General features: G+C 45.0%; 1 long non-coding RNA gene across 9 annotated transcripts in view; it reads left to right on the top strand.

The window, feature by feature from the left end:
* LOC113913971 overlaps positions 1-19294 on the top strand; it is a 76635-nt gene that overhangs the window by 37919 nt on the left and 19422 nt on the right. For 6 of the 9 annotated variants that reach the window (XR_003517331.2, XR_003517329.2, XR_003517330.2 and 3 more), the window contains one exon: positions 10956-11080. This is a non-coding gene — a long non-coding RNA (uncharacterized LOC113913971). Of the gene's footprint in view, positions 1-1385; positions 2145-10955; positions 11081-11754; positions 11795-19294 lie in introns of those variants that run through there. The other 3 variants (XR_003517324.2, XR_003517327.2, XR_003517325.2) reach the window with 3 other exon arrangements.

Here is a 19294-nt window from a genome sequence, read left to right as displayed (position 1 = left end):
TAAGTGTTGTTACTATGTGCCAGAAACTGGGCTAGGAGCTCTGTGTACATTGTATCAATAGCTGTGTGGGACCCGGGATATTCAGTCGCTTTTAGAGATGAGAAAATTGAAGCATCGAGTGGTGACTGGCCAAGGAATTTGATTGAAACCACACAACTTGCAAAGGGCAGTCCTAGCTAGGTCTGTCTGAACCCAGTCCTAGTTCTGTCTGGTCTCTTCTTGCTACACAGGAACGACTAAAGAGTTAAAGCTTCTAGTTTTGTGTTCTTTATTTTTGGTCAGTGTGTCAATTTTGGCAAATGAAGGTAAGAATAAAATCTTCCATTTCCCTACCCAGGAGTCGGTTACTCCCCCAGGTTTTCATGTCACAGATTATGGCACCACCATTAGCCTAGGTACTCAGCTAAGAAGCCCAGCACTTGGCCTTTGTTACTCCTTTATCCTACCTCTTTTCTGCAATTTACCAGCAAGTTCTGTCAATCCTATCTCCAAAATGCATCCTGAGCCCATCTACTTCTGTCCATATCCACCAGCAGCCCGTGAGTCCAGGCTACCACCATCCATTGCCTCAGCAACGCCTTCTGAGCACACCCCCCTTCACCTGCAATTTACCTCCAAGTGGAAAATGTGTATGGTCTTCTTAAGATAAGAATTTGTTCTTGTCCCTCTCTTGCTTAATATGCTTTCAAGTGGATTTGATGCCCTGTTCCTGCTCTCTAACTAACCCCCAGCCACAGCAGAAGAGGCCATGCTCCTCCATACTTGGGGCCCTCCACCCATGCCAGAATGGTCTCCTCCCACTCTTCCTGTGGCTGCCACCTCCTCAGAAGGTCCCACGGAATCTGCATTAGACATCCTCCCTCTGCTAAGATTAAATGTGTCAATCTATCCACGCTAAGACTCAGACCAGCACCTGGCATACAGTGCACTCAGTTAACGTTCGTTCTTGTTACCACTTTGATCATTGTTCTAGTAGATACTCTAAAAATGCAGGCATAGGTGATTAGGTAAATGAAGTAGGAAAGAGGAATAACATCACTATCTGGGCCCCCAGGAGCTCCTAAAAGAGGACGGTTAGATGTTTTTAGAGGAAAAAGAATGTGGCCTTGTAAATTCTTTTCTCTGCCTTAAAATACGAGTTATTACTGCTATTGCCATGCACACAGTTAACTTTGCGCCTAACGGAGACATGTAAAACAATAGCAACATAAACTGTATTTTGAGAAAATACAAGAGTGCGTGGTGTATTGTTAAAAGCAATATCTAGACTTGTCTGATTTTCTTACATAAATCTCGCCCTGGCTCTTAAAGTCCCACATCACATGTTTTTCTATTACTTAGCAAAAAGTACCCTAAAACAAAGTTTGTCCTCTTTAATTTTCCAGTATGCTTGCTAACAGTCCAAGAAATAACTTCCAGAGACATGAGAAGAGGGGAAAGAGGGAAGAAAAATTGGATTGAAATAACCTATGAAATGGATCATTAGACTTTGTTCAATTAAGAACAGCTTTTTACCAGAGCGAGCAGGGGACAGTGCAGAGACCTCCCACCTGACAGGTGGCTAGGCTGGACTCTCCTTTGACAGATGGTGCTCTGGTTTATGCACAAAGATGTCCGTCACAGCATTCCTTGTCATACTTCATGTCTAATGTTGGGGCCTGCTTCCAAGGTTATGGATCAGCCATTTGATGAAATGTTATAAAGCCATTACAATGACATTGGCAAAGAAATTCCAAAACATGGGGAACGCCTCACGTTACAATTAAGTGCATAAAGGAGGCCTGTGAATGGCGTGCGTGAAGACCTGTCGCTTTGTCAGCTGTGTCTGTGACACTTTTACTTCATTTGGGGCATCGTCCCCACATGCAAGCAGACGGGACAGGAAAGGAGTTAAGGTCAATACCATGCCATCCACCCCTAAGCTCTTCCTCCTGATCTAAAAGCCAGGATTGGAGACCCACCGAAATATTAATATAACACATCATTGCAGACATTTTCTTCTTTGTTCCTCTGCAAATGTTCTAAGACTTAAAAAAAAAAAATTTTTTTTGTTCTCTTTAAAGTTTCCCTGGAAACTTCCAAAAGGCAGCTGCTGTGGTCGCACATCATCCCCTCTCTCCCTGCCCACCCCCCGCCAATGTGTAAATAAAGCACCATCTCTATGTCTTCAACTTATAACAAGCTAAACTTTCCCCCGTAAGCTGATACTCTGACCAGAAGTCTGCGGGTGGGACGGGTGTTGTGTTTTTTTGGTTGTAGCTTCTTTTGGCTGATAAACTAGCACTTAAGTGTTTCCCTTTTCCAAACCCCCAAATGACAAGTGTCTTTGTGGTGAGGTGGCAGGCCAACCGTCATTGCCAACATGAACGGTCCTGGGGACACTTATTTTTAGTTTGCTGTTTTAAACAGCGGTTAGGCCGAGCAACCGGGGGCCTCAAGGCCCAAACTTCTACGATCCAGAGCGTGGAGCTATTAAAGAGAAAGCAGGGCGAGGCGGGTAGCACTCTTCAGGAAGGCCTGAGTACCGGCTCTCTAGGTGGGCCAGGGGGACCAGGCAGAGATCTTGTCTTGGGTGAGAAGACTGTCATCCACTTTTTGCATGGGTGAATTTTATCAAGGATGCTATGAAACAGAAGCATTTGACTCCACTGGGACGAATGCAAATCCAGGCAGCCTCGGGGAACTAATTATAGTGATGAGGCTAATGACAAAAAGCAGAGACTGTAGTAGACATCTGTTCTGTGGCCTGCTCAGCATTCTGTTCACCCTCCTAACAAAGCCCAAAGCAAGGTGTCTCACCTCCTGCAGGTCAAGTAGTTAGCATGGCACCAAGCAAGGTCAATTAACTCTCCCCGGGGAAGACAAATCCTGAGTAAAGTGACATAAGGGACCTCTGCCTAATGGGGAGTCCATTCATTTCTCCGACCCTAATTTTCCCAGCTTCCTGTCCTGTACGAAGCCAGAGTCCTTAGCTTTTTATTTGACTCTATGAGCTACTCTGTGGCTTTCTAATATGTATGTGTCTGTGGTATGATATGTATGTGTGTGTATATTTTTTAATTTATTTTTTGATTAAATTAGCCAAAGTTGGTTTTTCTATGCTCAGAACAAAAGAACTCTCCCTCAACTGAGAACCTCAAATATTTTACTGTATATGTAAATCTCTGTCTGGCTCTGGACAGAAGGTCAATTTCTCCCTCCACTTCCTCCACCCCAACATCCCAGCCCAAATACTCTCAACTTAGGGAAAAATGAGTCTTCCCCCTTAAACAGGAGCTGTGACATGCTGGGTTTTATGAAAGCATCGGTGATTTCCCCCCCCCCCTCCCCGCCCCACCTTCCTTCTTCTATGAATGCAAGCTTCTAACTATTTCCTAACCAGGGGCAGCCCAGCAACTCATCTCAAAAGGACCCTTCAGATAGGAGAGGGTGGGAGGGTCTGCCCACCCCCTGAGTCTCTCGGATTGCTGCCGTAGGACCTGGCTTTGCTCATCCTGTGGTCCTTGAGCTGGAAAGCAGGCTCTGGTATTGACCTCGGAGATTGACCACCTCTAGCAGAAGCACCTCGAACTCCATGAGAGAGGTGTGGGACATCAAAAAGTAGTGCTCTCAACAACACGGGGTTCTGTCACAGGAAGTGGGGAAAGAACTAGCTGTGCCCATCCCAACAGAATCTGGCTCCTCCATCACAGTACATGCAGAGGCAACATCAGCATAAGTGGCACGGAATGGGCAATGACCCCCTCCCACCGCCATGGCCACTGCTGCTATTCTTTGCCCAGCCTGGACAAGATCTCCCATCCCCATAGGATATATTCACGTTTCAAGGCATCTCTTACTTCACTGGATGCATCTCAAAATCCCCTAAGGTAGAAAAAGCCAGCAACCTTGGTCCCATTTTACGGATGCAGAAACTGAAGTACGTGCTAGTACGTCATATTCAATCTTGTAGGATTATTACTGACAGTAACAACGGTGGGCGTAGTTGTCAAGTTACCAGACCTCTTTCCCAGAATCTTTTTACAGCACAACAGAAACAAGAGCAGTTCATATTTACCGAGTGCTCCCTATGGGCTTCAAATTTATTGAAGTAGATGCAATTTGCAATTGTCCTTATTTTTAAGATAAAGGAACCGGGGCTCAGGAAGATTAAGTAATCTGCCTAAAACCACATAATCAGTAAGTGGTTGAGTCAGCCTAGGGACTCAAGCAGTCTGACTCCAAAGTCACGTCCCAGACTAGAAAGTCACATGCCTTTTAGTCCATTTTAAAGAAAAAGAAAAAATCCATTAGAGTCAATTGGTCAGACCCTTAGGCTTTGTTCTGTTCTAATCTGACCCCCATTTGTAACACTTGTTAGTCTGAGAGTAAACATCCCATACCCACTACGGGCAGAAGTGGCTCTTCACAAATATTTTCAGCTCAGAGTGAAAAGGTGCAAGAAATCAAAGGAGAAGATGTCCAAGTCCATCCCCTAGACCCAGATGGCTTATAGGACTTGGGTAAACACTCAGCTCAAAAATGCTAACAAAGTTCCCAGTCTTGGCTGTTTACCTCAGCCTGTGTGTGCCAGGACAACAGAAGTAGTAGCCTGGAAAATGTCAAGGATCTAATCAGTTCATGCTGAAACCAAACTTGACTTCCTTCTGCAGTGTGTGTCTCTGCCATGTCGGTCTGCACAGTCCGGCAGACACCCAAATGTGACAGGGAACCCAATAGCCTAGGCTAGCAACATGTTCTTTTCAAAGTGGTGTTCAGAGGGGAGGGAAGAAGGGCAGGTCGGACAAGATCTTATGAGTAAAATAAGATCAAAGGTTTGAGAAGACTTGGTATCATTCAGATGACACCCACAGACACTGGAAAGGTGTTTTGCTCACCTAGGCAACCCGGGGCAAACTGGAGAGTGCAAGGAAGTTGGGCATCAGCAGCTCTACGGTCTCTCGGTGCCCCTTTTTCTCTTGGAAACTCTTCTTCGGACACTCACTTCTTTCAAATACCATTCCTCCCCAGAACCAGGGCCTCTCCAGTGTCTTCCACACAATTCTGTCCTGCCTGGCCAGCCCCTGGGCTGGTTGTTATAAGAAGGGATCTTAAAGTGTGTTTCCTGCATCGTTGTTCATTCCTTCAAAGTACTAGTGATTAAACCAAAGCTGATAAGCTAATTCAGGGAACTTTTGAAATTTACCCTAACAATCACTGATGGAATTTTCTGGCATTCTGGGAGGCTGGTGTGGTAGGGCTGTTTGGTGCTTGCTTTTATGCGGCTCTCCTGTCCTTTCAGACAGGGTCATATGACAATAGCCTATGTGTCATATATGGACTAAGGCATTTAATTCTCAGTGAGAGACCTTCCAGCATGCTCTCCCTCTGTTGTGGGAACTGTGAGTCATTTGTTGAAATGGAAGTGTCATGAGAGTAAAGCAGACTGGATACCCGAGGCACCATGTGATGTCCCAGAGAACCATCCAGACCTACAATGGATTTTGGGTGAAAGTAATAAACTTCCTTCATGTTAATCTACTAATATCTTTGTGATATTTGTTATAGCAACATAATCCAGCATATCCTTACTGTTACAGCTGGTAACTCTTGACCACTTTCAAAGCATAATCCATAGTTCTGTTCCTATCTACCATTAAGAGAGGTGTTGAGGCACCTGGGTGGCTTAGTCGGTTAAGTGGCTAACTCTTGATTTCGGCTCAGGTCATGATCTCGGGGTCCTGGGATTGAGCCCCACATCAGGCTCCACAGTCAGCAGGGAGTCTGCTTCAGGATTCTCTCTCTTCCCCTTCCCCTCCCCCTGCTTGCTTGTGTGTGCATGCTCTCTCTCTAAAATAAATAAATCTTGAAAGAAAGAAAGAAAGAAAGAAAGAAAGAAAGAAAGAAAGAAAGAAAGAAAGAAAGAAAGAAAAAGAAAGAAAGAAAGAAAGAAAGAAAGAAAGAAAGAAAGAAAGAAAGAAAGAAAGAAAGAAAGAAAGAAAGAAAGAAAGAAAGAAAGAAAGAAAGAAAGATGCGTGTCACTTACCTGTGTGACTTCGGACAAGCTGTTCTCCTTTCACAGAGTGAGTCTCCGTAGTCTGTGTAGGACGGGATGGCTGGTCTTTTGCAGATGTAAGATCTTACCCAAACGGCAATCCCTAGTTGCATGGTACCTGTTCTCTAAAGATAACTACTGTGTGTAAAGGCATGGTGATTTGTCCCCAAACAAACAGAAATGTTTAACCCAAGCCAGACACTTTTTGCTTGGTTGTCTCTGTAAACAGGAGGATCAAGATCCCAGGTTGACAGTACATAAGCACATTTTTAGGAGGCTTGAGATTGTACAAAAGGCCACACGACATCCCGTTCCCTTTTAAAATCGGCCATTCTCGCACCCCTCAGCTATCAATATTTGTCAAACTAGAGCTGCTCGACTGGAGCATCAGGCAGATTTCTCAAAGTTTACTTAGAAGTTATATGAGAAATTCCCAGTTAAGATGGGCCACATCATCTAAAACAGTATTTCTCAGCCCTTTGCACGAGGACTCCTCTGCAGTGCAAAAACTTTCCCTTGATTTGTGTGTGTGTAACTTTTGGTGTCCAGTGATCTAAAAATGCACTATTTAAGAAAGTAAGTTTTGGTGAGTTGTTATTCATATATTTGAAAAATAACACATATATTATTCAAAATATTTAAACATATGATGTATTCATGCCACAAGCATGTGTGTATATTTGCCAACCCCTGGCAATAACTCTGAACCTCCCCAGGGGCTATTCACACCCAGGGGATGGGAGCTGTAGACTTAAGGAATCTAAGAGAACGTTGCAATCTGTATTTGCTTCTCATTGCCTCTTCCTTCCCCCACCCCCCAGCCCCTGATTCTCTGGGAAGAAAATGCTAAGACAGAATTAGGAGTGCATAAGGTTTGGGGGGGAGTAGCACCCATGAGAAAATGTGAGGAAACAGGAATGGTCATGAGGAAGCCACCTGATCAGGATACTGTCTCTGTTGGCCCAAAATGTTGCTCCAGAGCAAGATCAACTGTTGGATCCAAGTCATCATCAGGTAGAAATGGCCAAGTCTCTGTTCTACGGCCCTGTTCATTTATTGGCTGGGGCCACTCAGGACAGAGTGTGGCTTTGGCTCAAAGGTTGTTCACAGAGGAGGCTGTGAGCTAGCTACCCTCCCAGTAGCTGGGCAGTGAGCCCTTTCTTGAAGGCGGATCTGGGTAGTGTATCTGTATCTGCCATACCGCACCTTTCCCCCTAATTCTGTGAGGCAATTTTGCCTCTTATGGTTATTCATGAAGACAACATAACTCTATAAATGACAGTGTGAATTGCCCTTGGGAAATAGGCCATCTCTACACCAGCAAAATTAGAAAGGAAATTATCACCATACATAAGCATAATTGAATCAGCTGAAAGGTGAGGTGCCCCTAGGATGTGGGACTGTGTTTTATTTAAGCAGAATCTCCTTCTGCAGAGGGAGTGCATTGCAAATCTGAAAGATCAGAGAAATGCTTGCTGCAGCAAGCTGGTCAGCCTCTGCGATGACCGTGAACACTCGTGAGTCCGTGAGTACTGAGGGAAGTCCCTGTGCTAAGAAAGACAAAGCAGTCATGGGATGGTGGAAAGCGGCCTGGGGAAGGCACCTCAGGAAGGAATCTATTCTAAGTGTCTGTCCCTTTACTTAAGCCTGGGCTCGGCGGGAGTGTTTAGCACGTGGCATGAAGAAGAGACTGAGAGGGACCCAGCTACCACATCAAACCTGAGAATGTGGGGCCATGTTCTATTAGTCCAGTTTCAAACATGGAACACTTGACCTCCAAAGATTCATCTTTCAGAAGCTATCATGGTGCTTTCCAAGTGAGAGTTTATGCAGACCAAGGAGAGCAGACGGCAGGTGGAATAAAAGGAAGGTTGGGCCATCCCCTGTCCTTGCCTCCAGTCTCCTTCAGAAGAGGGGTGCCATCTTTATCTGTTGTACCTGTTAGGATTTCGTGTAGGGTGACATTTAAGGAAAGGTTCCTTAATGAAAATAAATGAGTCAGATAACTACAGTTTCCTCGGCCTCCCCTGAAACCTACTGAAATAGAACCTCCCAGGAATGTGTACTTCCAAAATGCTGCTCAAGGTACCTCCTGATAGGATGGATAGCTGGATGACAGATGACATAGATAGATGATAGATAGAGAGAATAAATTTACCAATATACGAATATATAATGCACTTTGTACCAGACACACACAAGTAGAAAATTTAAAATAAATATAATAGAGGCTCTAATATTTTCCTTCTTGCCCCCAAGGGGTCCTCTTTATTTCCCCTGACGCAGGCACACCTTACACTGGAGCATTCTCACAGTCTTGTCTATGATAGCAAGAATGTGTGGGAAATGAGGAGATGACCCGCCACTGCTTACAGATGTGAATCCACCCCACCATTTTTAATGGCCTCTGAGCCACTGAGATAGTGAGTGGTACCCTCCAACCTAGCCTATTCCTTCCTCTGTTCCAGGGCTAGGGCTTGGCGGTAGAAAAAGTACATAGTGACTGTAGTTGATAACTACAAGGTGGGAAAGGGGGACATGTCTTTCTTCCAAACCAGATGGATTCTTCCCCCTTCTTCCCTTTGAACACAGATGAAACCCAATTTAAGCAAAGTGGCTATTTCAAAACTGAGCTCTAGTCAATCATCCACGTTTAGAACAGTGAGGGGAGCTGCTGACATATTAGTTGCTGGAAAGCCCTGTAGCTCGACTCTGAAAGTCAATCATGGACACACCGTCACCCATAGCTGGAACAACAACTAGAGAAGGACCAGTGTGAGGGGTATCGACTCTGGCCAAGGGGGTTGGATGTCAGTGGAGAGGAGACTGCAAGGCCTGAGCAGGCAAAGGCCAGGCTCATCAGCACCCCGGGGACTGAGGAGGCATGAGACAGTCCCCAGATGTGTTTCTGTCACTTCTGTGACTCAGCTTCTATTTTAGCTACTGATAAATAAAGGACTGTTTCCAGGTATGCTATGTTTGGCTAAACCGTAAACTTGGACATTAAGTATAGCCTTAAGGTTCCCAAGACTACATTGCTCTAAACCACAATTATTCACACACTTTGGATTAAAAAGAAATTAAAATTAGAAGCATGAAGAAAATGAAATAAATGCCTGAGGGTTTCCCACACAACCTACAAATCTCCCTTCACTATCAATACAACACAGCAGTTCTGCTTCTGTTTTGACAGCTATTTCCACCTCGGGGACCCATTTTCAGTACTATTTCCCCAATGTGGTTCCCCCCCCACCCCCGTTTTGTTCACTTACAGTCTCTCTTCCCCACACCTTTCCCTCCAAATTCCTGGGTGCCAATCTGCTTTTCCAACTCCACCTCCAGATACATGTACAGGCTTTGCCCTGAAGCCTCCCCAGTGAGCAATATCACTTTCTGGGGATAGTAAGCACTGACTCATTGCCTCCTGCTTACCACAGTTTCCAAAACACAGTCTTATTTCACCCTTGTCTCTACCCAGATCTCTGTGAGTCTGGGCCACCACGTACGTAAACAGAATCATGATGGGGGATTCCCTTCTCATCTTCCCAATACCCTCTCACTCCCCATCCCTCCTCTGATGACTACCCTCCCAAAAGTCTGAAGAAAGCAGAGCTTAAGGAACTAGGACCCTTCAGGATCCATTCTTCTCTGCCTCTCAGACTTTTGGTCCACAGAGGAAAACACGCTTCTGCTATTAAAATAAGACTCAGAGATTCTCCGAGAATATGGGACTGTGAAGACAAGACGGTACCCTCAGTAAGTTCCATCTTAGCGTCACCACCTGGGCAGGAACTGTATAACCTAAAAATGAGCCATGATTTTCTCTGAAGTGGGTAACTATGTGAATTTGACTCTTGTTCTCCCAGCCCCGTGAGAAATAGCAAGAGATTTAAATGTGAGTAGTTGAAGATGAAAGTTCTCAGATTTTTATGTTAAATACAAGTATATTTATCCCTTGATCAGATCCATGCAAGGCAGCTCCTTGAAGACACTGATCTGAAGGGTGCATGTTCACAAAGAGAACGATGCTATGCAGCAAAATCCATCCGACTGCCCTCTTAAATATTCCCAAGTTGAAGCAGCTTGAACTGGGTGTTCTTACCTCTTTTGATCCTCCTCCTGCTGGAAAATCGGTCTCCTGGTGACTCAGAATTAGTTAAGGATACTCCCCCACATCCTTACTGTCAAGATCAAGCCTGTTCCCTACTGATTTCCAACACTGATCCCACATGCCCTCAGGTTTCCCCTGTACCAAGGTGTGCATTGCTTTTTATTTGGGAAGCAGGGGACAGCGTGTGGAGCAAGCAACCTGTGCCTTTAAAACTCCTCAAAGCTGATGAACAGCTCTGCTCTGGCCTTCCTGGAGGAATTTATGGAGAAATTCCATAGTCCACCACACCTTCATTTTTCAGAAGAGGAAATGCCTTCTTGTCCTCTGGAAGTCCTGCTTGTCTTGGCTGAGATTTTAGAGAAAGTGTGATCTAGAACAATTAGAAATGCATGCTCATTACAAGATCACTGAAATAGAACAAACCAAACCAACACATACAAAAAGGAGGGTGTGTAAAATGTCCCCTATGAATAAAATGGGGTGTTGCCCCTGAAATGATGCTAGAGGAGGCTGCCTTTGGGACAGGGTTCCTGCAAGGAGTCTGCTTACCTGGTCACCAGGTCTCAAAGAAGACTTTGCATTCCACAGGGCCTCCAGATGGTGCACTGCAGATGATCTAATGTTCCTTCTGCAACATGTTCAGTCATATTTGGGAATTAGCATCTAACTCAGGAGCTTCCCAGTAGTGCGGAAGCCTGTTTCAGGGGTGATCTGTGAATATGACATAAGCCCAGTGCTAGGCAGTCATAGTGATTCAAGTAACCAGAGGCAAATTGATCTCTCTTCTGCCTTCATCTGCCTCCCAAACAGGGTCTGTTGCTGCCTCAGATCCCTTTTCTGATGCCATTCTTCCGGAACATTTGAAGGAAGCAGAGCTGAAGGAAATGAGGACTTGTAGAATCTGGTTCTCTTCTGCATCTCAAGACAGTGATCAGGTAAGAGTATTCGTGCTGCCAACGAAGACCCCTAGGTAAATGGTATCATAAAATTCAGAGTAGTAGGAACAGTCATTTCCAACTCCAGTTCTCCACCTGGGCAGGAAACTCAAAGATTAGTTAAATTGTTCTGAAGAATGATTTCACTCATTCATGCGTTCATTCATTCAATTAATTTTACCTTTGTGGTCATGCAGATCCGAGGAAAACAGCCACCGGTGCCCACAACTCCTCTCATCCCCTTGGAGAGCATAGATCATATAGGCACTTGTCTGGCTTTTTGCTTATTTCTATTTCTTTTTTTTCTAAACCCAGAGACTTAACTGTGCATTGAGAATTGAGGGTTAATTCACCTCCCCTATATTGTATGATCCAGAATTCCTGAGCATAAGCCACAGAAATCAACTCTGGATGAACTGAGGCAGAAAAGACATTTGTTGGAAGGGTTTAGGGACGTTCACAGAAAAACCAGGGAGGCAAGAGAGTGAGACTTGGGGAAATGCAGAAACCAGAGCAGCTCTGGGGATACAGGGAATACTAAGCACCATCAAGATCAGGTCTTAGGAAGCATTTGTTCAAGACATGCTGCGGATACTAGTGGTGGTGTAGGCATTGCCTCCTTCTGCTGTTGCTGTCATTTCTGCTGATAAACCTATTTCTGTGAGTCCCTGCAGCCTACACCATGATCAAGAGACTCCATGTCCCGCAGAGGAGCATCTGATTGGGTAAGGGGAGGTTACGAGCCCACGCTGCCGGAACTCAGAAGTTCCCTCTTGCAGCTTCTATGGGAGGAGGTAGGGCACTGGGTTCTACCAACACAAAACACATCGGGGTGGGGAAATCCCCCCAAAAGAGGAGTAGGGAGATGGAGAGCCAAAAAAAAAAAAAAAAAAAGGAAGGAAGGAAGAAAGAAAATAGTGAGCATCCACCATATATTTCAATCTCCTCCAAAAAACACACAAATCTATAGTCACTTCTTGTATAGCTCTCTCTCCAATCAGGTCTTTTAAGGGTCTGATTTACACATAAGAAAAAAACCCTGATCTCGAAGAAATAAGAGAGGGAGACAAACCATGAAAGACTCTTGAGTCCGGGAAACAAACTGAGGGTTGCGGAAAGGAAGGTGGGTGGGGGATGGGGTAACCAGGTGATGGGCATGAAAGAGGGCACGTGATGTGATGGGCACTGGGTGTTGTACGCAGCTGATGAATCATTGAACACTGCATCAAAAACTGGAGATGTACAAAATGTTGGCTAATTGAATTTAAATTTTAAAAAAAAGGAAAGAAATACCCTTATCTCAAAGGACCCACTTTTAGCTATAGAGTGTAGTTCATATCTCACATTATTTGGTCTCTTCTGCCAAATTCTGGCACAGTAAATACATTGTTTGTGCTCATATCTAATATTCCCTTGGACACTTCCAACAAAAATTTGATGTGGCTCACAAAATTTAATATGTTGTAAAACAGGTCAATGAAACATAAAAACAAACCAGCTAGGATCCTGTGTGGTGGCCACTCCTCTCAGTATTTCCAGGGGAGGGGGACGCTAACCAAGGAAGATGGGGTCAGTCTGGGCTCTTGCATTCTCTTGACGGGTCAAGGGGGGGCGCTCTGGGCTGATAAGCAAGGTTTCATAAAAAGGGCTGAGGGGTTGGTTGGGTCCACAGGTATGGAGCCTGGCTCATATGTGTTCAGAACAAACAAGAACTAGGGTAGTGAAGGGAACTAGTCATGGCAGAGATTGACCAGGCGGCTAAAGCAGGACCATGGATAATCGGCTGCAGGAGGAACCGCAGCCGGCCGGCTGGTGGTTAATTAGTCATGGCTGAAATCAACAGGGTACGGACTCAAGGGTTAAGGTGAGGTCAGAGGACAAGGCTGGGATTTCACCCAGAGATAGGCTTCCTATGGCAGTGGGTGCTGACAAGTGCTACCCCTTAGAGGGGAAGCTGCAAGTGGTTCTTCCGAGGGTTAACCAAACCCAGAGCATTCAGGATGGCAGTTCTGAATCTTCAACTACATATTACTCTTTAATTAGAAAACACACACACACACACACACGTTATATTTTGAAATGAAACTTCCAGACTGTTGGATATGCTAGAAGGAGACCTGACTTTAATTTGAATCCAGCTTTCACTAACTAGCTGTGTGACATTAGGTAAGTCAAATTTCTCAGGGCCTAAACTTCCTCCTATTAAATGAGAAGATGGGACTAAATATTGCCTAAAGAGCCTCCTAGCTTTAGATATGGCTAGTGCACTTTCAAGTGCCTGAGTGTGCACACATGCATGCGTGCATGCACACGCGCCCCAGGGCATGCTCAAGTGTGCTCCAAGAAGGAAGTCTCCAAGCACCATCCTTGCTGTGCATCTCCTCTACCCTGAAGCTGGCTCTGAGAGAGGCGGACTTCCTCACAAACCACAGCTGTTGAAATGGCTCCAAGGGAGTTGTACTTAATTCCTGTTTCCTAACATCCTGGCTGTGGAGCCCAGCAGAACCGATAATGGGGTACTTCCCCCAAGTTACTAACCACAAACTGAAAGGGGGAAAGCCATGCTACCCAAGGACTTAGCCAGTGGTGGATAACTGGGGCCAAAAATAATAAGGCTGACCTGGGACCGACTAGTTCACAGCTTGAGAATGCACAGTGGTAGCCCAGCTAGGATTTCCTTTTTTCCAAGACAAACCATGTCAGCTCTGATTAATCTCCTGGTTGTGGCTAAATGCCCCTCCCTCCCTCACATCAGTATTCCCAAGATTGTACGGTGCTCCACCATCAGGGGTTTTGGGGGAAGTCTTTGAACTTATTCAACCATTCTAAGTGATGTGCATTTATCAGCCTCTCTGAGTGACTGGCTCTGTCTAGGTCTTGTGCTGGGCATCAAGAACACCCCAGTAAACAAGACTGGCATGGCCTGTGCCTTTAGGGGACCTCTAGTCTTACAGGGGAGATTGAAAACATACAAATAAATATAAACCTCCAAACTTTTTTTTCCCAATTCAATAAGAAAGCAATAAGAATTTTAGACAAGAATAATGATTATCTTATTTCCATTTTCTGTTTGTTTTGGGGACAACAAAATAAGAATACAAATAAAATTTGAAGAAGTCCAGGTAGGAGATCATTGTAATTCAGTGAGGAAAGGGTGAGGACCTGAACCCAGTTAGTCGATTCAGTCCTCCAGGGGACACTTGGCAGTCGCGTCTGGAGACATTTTTGATGGTCATGATGGCGGGGGGGCAGAGTGAGGCCAAGGATGCTGCTAAACATCCTAAAAATGCACATGACAGCCCCCCAAACAATTATCCAGGCCTAAATGTCAGAAGTACCAACGTAGACAAACCCTGGACTAGGTCATGGCTGGAGAAATGGAAAGAAATCATTGGATTCAAGATGTATTTTTTAAGCTGAAATAACAAAGAATTCCAAAGAGATTAAATGTGGAGCTCGAGAGAAAGAAATGATCCAAAGATGGCGTTCAGATTTCTATCTTGAGCAACATATCATGAAAACACGTTGGATGGATAGGTATTAAAATTTCTGTCTAGTAGATAAAATCAATTGCACAGTTTAAAATTCCAGGTCTACTATTTACCAATTGTGGACTGCAAAACACACAAGCATTCTGTCTCCATCCCCCTTTTGATAAAATGAGGATTACAATGTACCTACTCCAAAGGAATGTGATGAAGATCAATGATTCCATCACGTAAAGCGTTTCAAACAGGACTGGCATGTGGTCAACTGTTGGGGTTTAGTTATTTTTGCTAATAACTGTTAGCAGTTTTTGCTAATAACTGTTAGCAGTCAACTGTTGCTACTATTGTTAATATTATTACAGTCTAGACCTCATGAGAACTATCCACCCAAGTGGGACATATGAATTTGGGAGCCATCAGCATAGAGATGGTTCCACCAACATAGACAGCCTTTAACGCCTTGAGATGAGTATGTCCATAGGAAAGGTCCAGGGCTCACTTTGTGTCCCCTGTAGGTTATGACACTGGGGTGGTTAGGATACTGGGGGGATGAGCTGAAACCAGCCAAGGAGACCAAGAAGGGTCAGACGGGGAGGTAAGAGGAAAGTCAACGAAAGAAAGCATTTCTAGGATTGGGCGCTCAACTGGGATAAGAAAAGGCTAGAAAAGTATCTCTTGAATTTCAAGGTCATAGGTGACGATGGGTGAAGGTAATTGAGAAGACATGACCGTGATTGACCCATGAGCTGGATCCAAGCAACTGGAGGCTCCTCACCCCTTCCCTATCTGTGGAATGTGAGTCCCACTTGCCTTTCCTTCTCCCTGAGGCTGCTCCAAGGACACGGCCGTAAGGTGGTGATGTGGTGTTGAGAATGGTGTCTGTGCGCAGTATTCAAGACTGAAGCCAACTAAGGCCCCTTTATAAACTTAGAAGATTTAGCAGCAGGGATCCATGTCTTGCTGCTGCCCAAGTAGGTCCGCTTTGCTTATTAAAATTGCCACTTTCCACCCTGGAGTGGTGGCCTCTTTGGTCTCTTCCTGCCCTCTGCATAGGAAGGCCAGCTTCAGGTTACACCTGGGGAAGCTCCCAGGAGGCTTACAGATTGACAATGACTTTGACAAAAATGACTTTGGTTAAGAAGTGGGAATGGAAAGCAGTCTGGACTGAACTGAAGTTTAAGCAGGGGAAGATATGCAATAGAGTGTGTGGGAATTTGGAGGAATTTTGGCTAAAAAGAGCAGAATTGGTGGGGGGGCCTGTTAGGTTAATGGGGGACTGTTAAGTTATTTTTTTAAGATAAATGCTATTACATTATATTTATGTAATGATGGAAATAGCATGGCAGAAGGGGAAACATTGGGGATGCAGGAAGGAAGGCCGTAGGAAAAGTACCAAAGTCCTTGAGAGATGAGAGAAGGCAGGAGAGAGTGGTCTTTGGTGAGATGGGAGACAATTCGTGTTTTGAAACAGGAGATTAGCAGGAGATGGATGCCATGTGGACAGGTTTGTAGTTTTTTTGTTAGGGGAATGAAAGTAGGGCATGTCTGGTCACTTTTATCTGCTTAGTGAAGTATAGGACAGGCCAGACCCCCAGAAAAAGTAGAGGAAGAGAGTACAAAACAGTCACCTGGGAACTACAAAGCCTAGACTTCTAGAGAAAAGTCGGAGGATTGTCTTGAGACTTTTGATCATGAATTTTAAGTGACACCAGCGAACTTCATTCCTTGATTTTCTCCTGTGATGTCTAGTTGTTCAGATAGAGGCATAGAGAAGGTGGGAGGTAGAAGGTAGGATTCATTGATGAGTTGGGCTTTTGCCAGATGAATAGGGCACAGAGTGAGGCAGGGGAGTAGGGGGTATTCGCAAGGGAGTGATTATAATGGTGGACCCCGGAATGTAAGCTGAGATAAGAGGGGATGAGAGAGAGAGAGGTTGGTTAGCAAAAGAGCGTGAAGGGGCAGGAGAGAATGAGAGGACACTTCCTCCCCACCTGGACTGAAGTACACAGAGTGTGAGCCAACAAACAGCCTCTGGTTGACAGACCTGAAGTTGAGTGGTGGACCCGTGAGCTGCCAGGTCTTAGGGCAACCAAGTGGAGTTCAGAGAAGAGGTCGAGCCAGGTTCAACCCCTATTTGCTTTGTACACAGCAAAGTCTTACACAATCTGAGGTCCAAGCCTGCTTGGTTAAAGCTCCTTCACTCCGATCCCCCCATTCCCCACTTCCAGGGCAGGGGGAAGATTTTCAAAAGGTATTAGATTAAAAATAACCATAGAGGCCAGGGAGGAGCAAGATGGCGGAGGAGTAGGAGACCTGGATTTCATCCGGTCTCAGGAATTCAGCTGAATAGGGATCAAACCATTCTGAACACCTACGAACTCAACAGGAGATCGAAGAAGAGAGTAGCAACAACCTTCTGAATGGAAAAACGACCACTTTCTGGAAGGTAGGACGTGCGAGAAGTGAATCTGAGGCGATTTTCCGGAGGATAGACGGCGGGGGAGGGGGCCTCCATTGGCCACTTCTGGCAAGTGATAGAGCCGCGGAGCACGAAATCGGAACTTCTAGAAGTCGGCTCCACTGAGGGACGTCGCTCCAGTGGCTAAGCTGGGGGTGGAACCCTTGCAGGACAGTGTGGTCTCAGGACCCTTGGGGTCACAGAAAGACCGGGGGTGCCTGAGTGCAGCAGAGCTCCCAGGTATCGGAAGGGGGAAGCTGGCTGCAGAGACGGAGCCCAGGCGCGGGCTCTCAGCTCGGGGTTGCCATAAACTGTGATCTGCGGCCCAGTCGGGCCACTGCTCCTCCAGCAGGGACCCAACAAGCGGCAGAGCCGGGGAGACTCCCCTTCCTCCCTGGGAGGAGCGGCGCGGGAGCGCACCGCAGGGATCTGCTGGGTTTGGAGACTCCACACGGGGTCGGGTGCCAGAGATAGAAACGCTCGGTCACAGGCCGGGTGAGCACGGAATGCGGCCGGAGACCGGGGACACGGGAGTGACTGCTTTTCTCTGGGGGCGCACTGGGGAGCGGGGCCCGGAGTTCTCGGCTCCTCCGGGTGGAGATTGGGAGGCCACCATTTTCACCCTGGTCCTCCAAAGCTGTACTGAGAGCTTGCAGGGAAGAAAAGCTCCTGAGAGCAAACCTGAGCAGCTTGCTTAGCCTGGACCGACAAGGGTGGGGCAATTCCGCCTCCGGCAAAGACATTTGGGAACCACGGCAACAGGCCCCTCCCCCAGAAGATCGGCCGAACAGCAGCAAGCCAAGACCAAGTTTACCGATCAAGGAGAATGGGAGAACTCCAGTGCTAGGGGAATACTGCACATAGAATTCATGGCTTTTTTACCATGATTCATTAGTTTTTCAAAGTTAATTTTTTTAACTGGTTTTTTTTTTGAATTTTTCTTTTTCCCTTTTTCAACCAACATCTTATCAATCCCTTTTTTAAAAAAACATTTTTTATTTTTCATTTTTAGAGTCATATTTTATCCCTTCAGAGTAGTTACCCTTATTTTTGGCATATATATAAGTTGTTCTCTCTTTAAAATTTTGAGATACAGTTTCTTCTAACAGATCAAAATATACCCTAAATCACTAGTGTATGGCTTTGTTCTAGTCTCCTGCCTGATCACATTCTCTCCCTTTTTTTTTCCTTTTCTTTCTTTTTTTTTTAATCTTCTTCTTTTTTCAAACAACTTCTTATCAACTCCTTTTATAAAATCTTTTATAATTTTCATCTTTACAGTCATCTTCCATCCCTTCATTGTACCAACCCTTATTTTGTACATGTATAAGTCTCTCTTTCTTTAAAATTTTAGGAGGTACTTTTTTCTAACAAACCAAAATACGCCCAAAATCCAGTGTGTGACACTGATCTATGCACTAGCCTGATCATATTTGATCATATTCTGGGTTTTTTTTGTATTGTTCTGTTTTTGTTTTTATCTTTTCCTTTTTTTTTCTCTCTTTTTTCTTTCTTTCCCTTTCTTTTCGCCTGGTTTCAGGTCTTTTCTGATTTGTATAGAGTATATTTGCTGGGGACGTTGTTAACCTGTTAGCATTTTGTTCTCTCATTCATCTATTCTCCTCTGGACAAAATAACAAGATGAAAAAAATCACCTCAGCAAAAAGAACAAGAGGTAGTACTGTCTACCAGGGACCTACTCAATACAGACTTTAATACGATGTCGGACCTAGAGTTCAGAATCATGACTTTAAAGACACTAGTTGAGCTTGGAAAAAGCATGGAAGTTATTAGAGAAACCCTTTCTGGAGAAATAAAAGAACTAAAATCTAACCAAGTTGAAATCAAAAAGGCTATTAATGAGGTGCAAGCAAATATGGGGGCACTAACTGCTAGGATAAATGAGGCAGAAGAGAGAATCACCGATACAGAAGACCAAATGATGGAAAATAAAGAGGCTGAGAAAAAGAGAGAGAAACAACTACAGGATCACGAGGGCAGAATTCGAGAGATAAGCGATATGATAAGACGAAACAACATTAGAATAATTGGGATCCCAGAAGAAGAAGAGAGAGAAGGGCAGAAGGTATATTGGAGCAAATTATAGCAGAGGACTTCCCTAATGTGAGGAAGGAAACAGGCATCAAAATACAGGAGGCAAAGAGAACCCCTCTCAAAATCAATAAAAATAGGTCAACACCCGACATCTAATAGTAAAACTTACAAGTCTCAGAGACAAAGAGAAAATCCTGAAAGCAGCTTGGGAGA

This window comes from Zalophus californianus, chromosome 11 (assembly GCF_009762305.2).
Source record: "Zalophus californianus isolate mZalCal1 chromosome 11, mZalCal1.pri.v2, whole genome shotgun sequence".
NCBI classification, from domain to species: domain Eukaryota; kingdom Metazoa; phylum Chordata; class Mammalia; order Carnivora; family Otariidae; genus Zalophus; species Zalophus californianus.
This window is presented reverse-complemented; position numbering and strand designations above follow the sequence as displayed.